The sequence below is a fragment of the Rhinolophus hipposideros genome (genome assembly GCF_964194185.1).
Source record: "Rhinolophus hipposideros genome assembly, chromosome: 9".
Lineage (NCBI taxonomy): Eukaryota > Metazoa > Chordata > Mammalia > Chiroptera > Rhinolophidae > Rhinolophus > Rhinolophus hipposideros.
This window is the reverse complement of record NC_138055.1, coordinates 52,148,872-52,159,865: the sequence shown is the minus strand read 5'-3', so window position 1 is coordinate 52,159,865 and position 10,994 is coordinate 52,148,872.

The following is a 10,994-nucleotide window of genomic DNA, read 5'->3' as shown; positions in this document are numbered from 1 at the left end:
CAATGAGAGTGTAGGAGGTGGACCCTAAATCAAGACACTAGTTCTGGGTGGCTGGCCCTGTGGCTCGGGCGGTTAGAGCTCCATGCTCCTAACTCTGAAGGATGCCCGTTCGATTCCCGCATGGGCCAGTGGGCTCTCAACCACAAGGTTGTCAGTTCAATTCCTCGAGTCCCGCAAGGGATGGTGGGCTGCTCCCCCTGCAACTAGCAATGGGAACTGGACCTGGAGCTGAGCTGCGCCCTCCACAACTAAGACTGAAAGGACAACAACTTGACTTGGAAAAAAGTCCTGAAAGTACACACTGTTCTACAGTAAAGTCCTGTTTCCCTTTCCCAATAAAATCTTTAAAAAACAAAACAAAAAAAAAAAGACACTAGTTCTGGTGATTCTGGCTCTCATCTATTCAGCTCCTACTTATCCCCTACTAGGTCTGTATGATTTCAACACTGTGCCAGTGACCTTACAGCTATTACCCATTTAATGTCCATAGCAGCCTCTGAGGAAAGGGGCAGATAAGGGAACTGTGTTCCAGACAGGTTAAGGTTAAGTAGCTGAACTAAGTTACAGAATTTTGCAGCCAGTATTTCAAATCAGGTTTGCTTGACTTTACAAGCATCGTTTTTCATGTGTTCACAATGTTTTTAATGTGTTGCCTCCCAAGGGTCTCAGTTTTATCATCTGCCCCCAAATCCCACAATCTGTGTCACCTCCAGCTCTAAATCTAAACTGTTTTAGGGAAGGAAAAGAGCAAAGGGAAGCCTGAGAAGGCAGAGGGGAAGTGGGCAGAGTTGATAATCAAGTTGTAAATTCTAATCAGGCCCTACCATATGTTAAAAATGCAAATACTTCTACCGGATGGTAAATAGCCATTGCCCGAAGCCTTCCCCCCACGTACCCACCGTCCACTCTAGTTCTTCACTGGATCCCTCCACCCAGGACCTCTCCTTGGTCTGGTAACTAAAAGGTTAACTTGACACCCAGAAAGCCTCCAGGACCTAGGTCCAGCTGAGGGAAGTTGCCCTCAGATTGGTCAGTGCAGAATGTTAGATATTTTTCTTATCAGCCTGGGACTTGGGCATAGGAAAAGCCAGGACAGAGCCAAATAACTTTACCAACAGAAATGAAAGGGTTGGAAGCCACTGCTTTCTCTGCTAGGTGGGATTAAGGAGCAACAGGCTCCTTTCTTGGACAAGAGTCAAGAGCCTCTGTTTTCTTCATTCTCCTAGGTCCCCTAGTGAGATGAAGATGTTCATTTAATCATTTATCAAACATCCTTTCTTGAGTTAATTTAACAACTATTTATTGAGCACCTATTATGTGCCAGGCTCTGTGATAGGCATTAGGGAAACAATAGTGAAGAAGCAGGCTTAGTCCCCACCCTCTGGAGTCTAGTCTACCTAATGAGAGAGACAGAAAAATAAACAGATAATCAGACTAGACTGATTAGTGCTGACACTAGGACAGTATGGGGTGTTTTGAGAACACATAGGTGTACTTTCCTGCAGTCAGGGAAGGCTTTCTACTGGCAGTGATGGCTGAGATGAAATCCAAAAGGTAAGTAAGTGGAAGGTAAGTAAGTGGAGGGTTCCTCAAAGAGAGAACAGCTTCTGCAAAGGCCTAGAGGTGAGAGCTTATGGAGAGGGAGGACGTGAAAACAGTTCGGTGTGGCTGGAGCATGGACTTGGAGGTGAGACCTGGGAAGAGATGAAGCTGAAGAGAAACAGGAGACAGACCGTGCAGGGGACATTAGAGCCCATGGAGGATCCTATCTTAAGACATTGGATTCTGTCCTATGGGCACTGGTTAGCCACCAAAGAGTTTTAAGCAGAAGAGTGATGTGATCATGTTTTTATTTTAGAAAAATCTTTCTGGCTACGGTACGTAAAATAGATTAAAGAAGGGGCAGGAATGGAAGTGCATCTGTTAGTCCATTTAGAATACCAATGTAGTGATTTAGGTAAGTGATGATGGCAGATTGGCCCAGGGAGGTGGCATAAGAAGAAGGCAAGGGGGCGGGCTGGGGGAGTTGGAAATCCCAGAAATATTTAGGAGGCAGAAACAACTGGACTGATACTGGGATTAATGTTCAGAATTAATTAACAGGATTACTGTCAGGGATAAAAACTACATAAAATCAAGGCAAATGACAATTGGAAAAATATATTTGCAATTCATATCACAAAAGGCTAATCTCCCTGCATATAAAGAACTCTTAGAAATGGGGGAGGGGGTTTATCACTTTATGTGGAGTGTCAATGTTTATTACATTGTTTTGTACACCTGCAACTAATTAAAAAAAAACTCCTAGAAATCAGTAAGTATATGACCAACCGTTAGAAAAAGCAGCAAATGACATTTACAGGCAGCTCACAGAAAAGAAAATACAAATGGCTTCTAAACATATGAAAACATGTTCAGCTTCACTCTTAATAAGAAGAAGGCAAATTAAAACCACACAGATACCATTAGCAGATTGGCAAAAATCCAAGCGTTGCTAACTTTATTTGCAGAGCTGTGGATAAGCAGACACTACAATTTATTGATGGTGGGAGCATAAATTGGTCAATTCCTATAGGGTTACTTTGGCAATATCTATCAAAATTATAAATTACCATTTCCACTTCTAGGAATGATTCCTAAGATACATTTGCACTAATGAGAAACACTGTGTGTAAGGCTGTTCACTGTAGTTTTGTTTGTCATAAGAAAAGATTAGAAACATTCCATATGTCCATCAATAGGGAACTGGTAAAATAATAATACAAGTTGTACATCTATACAATTAAACACTGTGCGGCTGTAACAAAGAATGAGAAAGCTCTCCAAACTATTTTTTAAGGGGAAAAAAAAGGAAAGATCAGAAGAGTATGCTTAGCATGATACTTTTTATGTAAAAGAGCATGAAAACCAAGAATATTCATTAGTGTTTGAATAAAGATATTCTGGAAAAATACACAAGGTGCCTATAAAAGTGGTTACTAGGTCGGGTGGGGAGACAGGTAGAGTGAGACTTCACCATTATACCTTTAAATTTTTTTAAAATTTTTGAACCATGTGGGGCTGGCCCGGTGGCTCAGGCGGTTGGAGCTCCCAGCTCCTAACTCCTTCCGAAGGCTGCCGTTTTGATTCCCACATGGGCCAGTGCGCTCTCAACCACAGGGTTGCCAGTTCAACTCCTGAAATCCCGCAAGGGATGGTGGGCAGAGCCCCCTGCAACTAGCAAGGCAACTGGACCTGGAGCTGAGCTGCACCCTCCACAACTAAGACTGAAAGGACAACTTGGAAAAAAGGCCTGGAAGTACACACTGTTCCCCAATAAAGTCCTGTTCCCCTTCCCCAATAAAATCTTTAAAAAAAAATTGTTTTTTTGAACCATGTGAATGCTTACCAATTCAAAAAGTTAAAACAATGTTGGCACACCTACTAAAATGGCCAATATGAAAAAGACTGAACATTTCGAGTGTCGGAGAGGATGTGGAGCTACTAGAACTCTCCTACACTGCTAGTAAAAGTGTAAAATGGTACAACCACTTTGAAACCAATATGACAGGCTCTTCAAAAGTTAAATATACACACACCACTCCTGTTTACCCAAGAGGCATGTGGGCACACAAATACATATGCATGGATATTTATAACAGCTTTATTTGTAACAGCCCCAAACTGGAAACAACGTGCGTGTCCATCAACAGGCCAATGGATAAAAAATTGCACTGTCAGACAACAAAAAGGAATAAACTGTATGGATCCATACAACTACATGGATAACCTCAATTATGCTGAGTGAAAGAAACCAGATTTTTAAAAAAGAGCGCATACTGTAGCATTTTAGTTATATAAAATTTTGGAAACTACAAACTAATCTATAATGATAAAGAACAGATCAGTGGTTGCCTGTTGTGGGGACAAAGCCCCAGAAAGCAGTTTCCAGGCTCTCGGCCTCACATAGAAAGGTGCTGGCTCGGGTAGTAAATGGCCATCAACTGTGATCAGATGGCCAGCAGCTGTGGCTAGTTGGCCGTCAGCTGTAACCCGTAAGCCATTGGCCACTAATATAACTGCTGTGGCTACACTAGCAGAAAAGAATGGGGGCTAGCAAGAGCGGATTGCAGAGAGGCGGATGCCGCCGGTGAGAATATAATGGTATGACTCCCCTACTTATGGCTCCGTGGGTGTTCCTTTTTGGCCTCACCATGTCCTGCGTTCTTATGTGGGGAACGGGAGCAAAGACCCCGCCTGACGCCCTGCACGACAAATGGCACAGCGAGCAGGGTCCCCTGCACGACACCTGTGTAAAGGGAGGGGGAGGGAGAGAGGGATTCTGGAAACTTTGGGATGATGGATATGTTCATTATCTTGATAGTGATGGTTTCATGGGTGTGTACCCATGTCAAAACTTACCAAATTGTACATTTTAATCATGTGCAGTTTATTGTATGTCAGTTATACCTCAATAGACGTATTTAAAAATAATAATGTTGGGATGAAGAAGAGGGAAAAGCCAAGGATGATGACTAACAAAGTCTTTTAATGTGCTTGGGCAAGACATGCTGAAAGGAACATCACAGCAGAACTCGGTAAGGGCTACAGGAGAGATGGATAAGCTGTGCTCTGAGGGCTCAGAGAACAACGGTGCCTCTTCCTGCCGTGCCCCTGGTCCCAGTGAATTAGACGAGCTAGAGCTTTTTTATGTACCTTTATTGAGCATCTACTACATGTTGTGCTCTTCACTTATCTGACTGGCAAAATAAAACCACTTCCTATTTCCCAGCCCAAAGAGGGAGGATAGAGGTAAAGCTTTGGCTGGTCTTTGTGTAACTAAGGGAACAAGGATTATAAGATCTACGACTCAGAAATGGACCCTCCTTTCTTATTTCTGGCAAGCCTTCGTAGGGCAGACACTAAGACAGCTCTGCAGAATAACGCAAAGGACTACTGTAGCTGGGCAGCCTATTAGATCCTAGTGCAGTGGCTCTTCTTTTGGGGTTTTAATCATTTTTTCTCAATGTGAAATCCCAAACCACCGCATCACTGCGTCAGAATCATTTAGTACTTATTAAAAATGCAAGGTAATGGGGTGATACTCACACACCAACATTCGCTGGTTTGGGGGTTGAGATTTCATTTTATTCTTCTAAGTGTGTGTGTATGTTTTCCAAAGATCACTTACTTTCCAAAGGACATCTCAGTCTGTCCAGGAGGCTGGAAGGGGTCTGGACTTGAAGTGCCAGCCTCCGCTAGATGATTCTGCTGGATGGACTGTGTGCCCTGGGACATGTGCACCTGGTGCCTGTTCCCTGTTCTTCCCTCCACCTCCCCACCCCACCTCACACAGGAACCTGTTCTAGACTGAGGATGTCAGATTTCGGCCAATGTACTTCCGGCCATAGCTGAGGAACCAGAGGAAGGAAGGGCCTGGGGCTTCCCAGAAAGGAGTGGAGGTTTGAAGGAGGAGTTCCTAGGGAAGGAAGCAGACCTGAGGATAGGGAGCCAGGTTAGGGTCTGGGGTCCATCCACAAAAGGATCTGACCCCTTAGTAAAGATTCAAGTTCTTAGCTGTTTTTCACTTGGATTATAAGGAAAGTTAAAACCAAAGTTTTAATGCTTTCCCTTATTCATTGGAATTCTCTTTAGTTTTCCCCCGACTCTTCAGTCAAGAACAACCTTGTTAGGGAGAATTCGCAGCTGTGCCCGTCTGGGAATATAGTTGCATTTCATCCAGAAGAAGAACCACACCAGGAGTTCTAGGCTGTGGCCAGCAGCCAAATAAGTGACCCAGGACACAATGGACAGAGGGTCAAGCAGAAGACTGAAGGACATGCCTGAGACCAACTTTGCTTCCCATTCCATTTCTGGGAATATACTAGAGAGAGGGAATCCTTACAATGAGGAAAACTCTGACACTTGAGTTTCATATACATTATCTTATTCAGCACTTACAAAACCCTTGGAGTGTTATCCTATTTTACAAATGGGAAACTGTGGCTTCGAGAGGCTAACTCGCCGAAGGTTACACAGCTACTAAGTGACCATGGCCACATCTGAACCCAGATCTGGGGATCTGATTGGATTGGAATGTCTCCTACTTGTTCCTGTGGCAATGGACATTGCAGTTAATAGCCTGTCCACACACCAGGGACATTTATTATTCTCTGTTCTATAAAACTTTGTATTATTTGATGTTTTTCAAGCCTGTATTGCTTCTGTAGTCACAAAAATAATAAAGGTATAAAAAAAGGGAAAACAATAAAATCAATGGTTTATGGAAAGCATTGTGAAATGCTTCTCTCTTGGGAACAGTGGGTTTTATCATCCAGAGGACTTGGGAAGACAGAACATAAAGAACATGGAATGTGGAAGAAAAATTAGGGTCTAGTCCTGGTCTGCTCCTTACCAGCTATTTGGCCTTAGACAAGTCATTTAACCTGTCTGACCCTCAGTTTTCTCACCTTGAAAATTACTCCTACCTCACAGACTTGGGATGAAGGCCAAATAAGAAGATAAATGATAAATAGAATGCAATCTGTACCTTAATCAACATAAGTATTAACTCTATCATATTTGCTGAAGCTGCCCTTTTGTTGCAAGAAAGGGAAACCCTTTTGGCCACTTCCTCGGCACAATCTCTGTGGAAGCAGGAGTCCGAGGCCTTTAGCCAAGTTAAATGGATGGTGGTTGATTCTGCCAGTTTATTTCCTTCTCCAAGCTTTCTTTCCCTCTTATCTACACATCTGTGTGTCAGGAATAGATTTTATTTTTCCTCTAAAATATAATTTTTTGATGGAAACTTCCAGACTTACCCAGAAGGGAGAAAGGAGGGGGGAGGACAAAAGCCCACATTTCTTTAGCATTTCAGTCAACAACCTCATTTTCTTCGAACAGTTGAAGTGAACTTCTTATGAATAATGGATGATAGCCTGATGAATATTCACACAGCCTATTATGCCTGTGAGGTTTGGTAAATAATTTATGAGCTGAAATGTTCCTCACCTTGTTACTGTACAAAAATTATTTTTAAAAAACCCACAAAAACATATTTACCCTGTGAGCTGGTAGGGTGATCTGTCAGAGTGACAGCAGCCCAGCAATACAGTTTTACATCATTGCTAAAATTAAATTAAATACAATAAAACATATGCACTTCAGGGTGGGAGGTCTGTAAAAAATGGAGCATGTACAGCCACACTCCTTGTCACATGCAAGTTTTCAAAAACTGCCTTCTCATCGTAAAATACCCCTGGATTGTTACCAGCACTCGGGGACCTTCTCCGTCACGGTCCATTCTCCTCCCAAGGACTTTAATATGACCAGTCAAGACGGACAACAGCTTCCTTGTTTTATGAAAACTGGCCAACTATAAAAAGCTATAACACCGTAAAATTTAAGACACCAGAGATTTTAAAAACAATCCCAAAAGCTTTCTGGAAGAACAAGCAGGTAACACATAGGGGGAAAAAACTGGCTGAGAAGCACTTGGAAATGCATTGCTGTATTTCCTCTCCTCATAGCTGGGAGGTTTTCTCCTGCTGACCAACCTGACTCCCTGCTGTTTCATCCTTCAACTCACTCCCACCTGCATAAGCCTCACTCAGTCCCTTGGCAACAGCAATGATGCCTTTAATCTAGTGATTAGAGTTATGAAGACACAAGGAAGGTGTTTAGAAAAACATGCACGGATCCCGGGGAAATTTCGTTGCTCCATGACAAGTTTAGAAGACTCAGAACTGAGTCAGTTCTCCAGCCAGTGAAGATAGGACCCCAGAGATGATCTACTTAGATTCCAAGAGTTTTCTAGGAATAAAGTATGTGCCAAGGGAGACTGACTGTCGACAGAGCATCCCTGATAAACTGGGTGCTTGGAGATCAAGCAAAAGAGGAAACAGAACGTCCTGTCATACATCTGTGGGGTAAACCAATATAGTATTCCCAGGAAACAGAATGAATGACCTATAGATGATAAATTATGTAATGAAGTCATTGGAACAATGAGGTAATTAAAATAATATTAATTAGAACAATGTGGTATTATTCAAGAAGGCTTCTTGGAGGAGGTAAATCTTGATAGAATTTGCAAAGCAAGAAGGGGCCCAAATAAATAGATTAGAGGAGTACATGGCCAGGCCTTCCTGATCTGGGCCCTGTCTATCTTTCCAACCTCAGTTTTTGCACATCTCCCTGTGACTTGCTGTGTTCCAACCACATCGCTCCAGCCTCTTTCAGTTTCTTGAACACAAAGTTCTTTCTTGCCTCATTGCCTCTGCCTCTGCTATTCCTTCTGCATCCTGCTTATTCCATCTTTTAAACTTTGCCCGATTTATGTCTGACTTCTTCAGGTCTTCCTTGCTCCTAGTGTTAATCTCTCATATCACCTTCTTGTTTCCTTAATCATCATGTGTAATGACATATTTATGTGTTTATTTCTTGTTTAATGTCTTTTTCCCCAGTAGACTAAAAATTCCAAGAGAGCAGTCTGTTTTGTTCTCCACTGAACACTTAGCAGCCAGCCCAGGGTCTGGCACATGGTAGATAATAAATATTTAGTGAATAAATGTAGGCTCAAAAGGCATGGAAAGTGGGAGTGAAGGAGAAAGAAAATGTGCTGGGCTGAGGATACTGTGGAGGACTTTTATTTGGCATGAGAAGCAGAGGGAAGACACTGATGACATCTTCTCCCTACCTACCCATGGAAATATTTATATTGTTGACTTTTTTCTGATTATAAAATATACGTATACTTCTTCCAAAAAGATGATACTGTAATATTGCCAGAAAAAGACTATACCGTAAGTATTGGTGAGGCTGTGGAACAACTAGAACTCTCGTGCATTACTAGTAAGAATATAAATTGGCTCAAACATTTTGGAAAACTATTTAGCAGTACCTACAAAAGTTAAACCTATACCTCAAACCTAGCAATTCCATTCCTCAGTATATACCCAGGAGAAATAAGTGCATATATTCACCAAAAGACTTGTGCGAGAACGTTCCTAGCAGCTTTATCGTAAAAGATGAAAACAGGAACAACCCAAATGACCATCAGTAATAGAATGGATAAATTGTAATATAATTATGCAATGGAATATACACAACAATAAAAAGAACAAAGAATGCTGCTAGATCCCACAGCATGGATGAATCTGAAAAACAGATATTGAGTGACAGAAGCGAGATACAAAAGAGTACATACTGTCTGATTCCACTTATATGAAGTTCAAGAACCAGCAAAACTAATTTCTGGTGATAAAAATCAGAATAGTGGGAACGGGGAAGTTTGTCGGCTCTCAAGGAGCGGAAGGGAAACTTCTCGGGTGTTGGACATGCTTTGCATCTTGTTGTGCGTGGTGAGTACATATACAGAGGGTGTCCAAAAAAATGTATACACATTTTAAGAAAGGAAAAAAATGTATTAAAATTGTAATACTTAATACATACCGGTAACAAAAGATGAATACAAGTCATGTGTATACATTTTTTTGGCACCCCGGTATATACATGTAAAAATTCATGCAAGTGTACCTTTAGGATTGGTGCATTTTACACCCCAATAAAAAATTAAAACAAAAAGTAATATTCAAGCAATACAGAAGGGTATAAAATATAACTTAAAGGTTCCCTTTTCCCAAAGAAAACCACAGTTCACATTTCGATGTATGTCTCCTTGAACTCCTTAGACCATGTCTATTTCCTTCTTCACACAATCGCTGCTAATCCACATCAGTCAAGGCTTTTGCGCTACCCGTGTGCAGCACCAAACCAAGTCACATAGCCTCGGAGTGTCTGCCTTTCTGTGACGATATTCAGTAGCAATTTTGCGCCTCTTCACATAAAGAGTGGTAGGAAATACAAAAATGAGTGAAGTCACACCTGTGCTGTGAAGGAATTTATAGTCTGAAGGGAAGGACCAGAAGGACTACAGACCAAACAACCCCTCAACGGCAGTAAAACCATGACCCACATTACAGTTTCAGAGGACCATTAAAATGGATGCCAACTATTGTACACGTAATGATACCTTACAGTTGTACAGAGTTCACGGTTTTCAAAGGTTTTTCACATACAAGTTTACAATTAAACTAAGACGTTTCAATGCTGTGAAGTAGTGATTATTACTCACTCGTTTTTGAGTAATGAAGAAGTTAAATTACTTGCTTGGCCTGCCAGTGGAAAACCGGGGACTAAAACCTAAATATTCTGACTCCTAAACCATTTGTTACTCGTAAATCTGCCACCAGGGGTATCTATCTCCTCACCCCCAGATGGACACATCAAGCTGAGAGAACCTGAGCTCTGCTGGCCAAGCAAATGATGATGATGCTGGGCCTCTCGAGGGAAGCTTCTGTGAGCAGGGCCTCTGGGTGAGAGCAAGCAGCAGGTAACTTTCTGGGAAAGTGTGTAGTGATGGTCTGGAGCCACCTGGTGCTGCTCCCCTCTCCTCCACATCCCTGCAGCGTCCTTCTACCAAGAAACAGCCTAGGGAGGGCTGAGGAGTCCACTTCCATTCTTCACACACTACCTCTCACCTATGCCTACATCATAAGACCACCAAATGGGGGTTAGGGGGTGGAACAGCCTAGGGAGACCAACGTTGGGATCCACCTTCTCCAGATTCTCCTCCCCAATTCTCTCCTCATTCCTTTTCTTCCCCTTTGTTCTCTGAACTCCTTACTCTTCCATTTGTCAACTACTTTTCCAGTGGGCTTTCCCTCAGCCCCAAACTCTGCCTCTTCTTATCCCTTCCCCCATCCCTACCTTCCAGAGCCTCTAGATAAACCAAACCCTCCCCACCATCACCGCCACCAAACCAGACGTTGTTTTTTCTCCATGCCACAGAACTTTGTCTATTTTTTTGCATTTCTTTGTCTACTTGGACAAGAACGCAGGCGAGCTGTCTTTAGAAAACACAGCCCACAACCGCTACTGGGATGGAGGGAAGCTTTCCGGGCCTGGGTTCCCTCCTTGAAATTGGAGATAGGGCACATATGCTCCAGAGATTC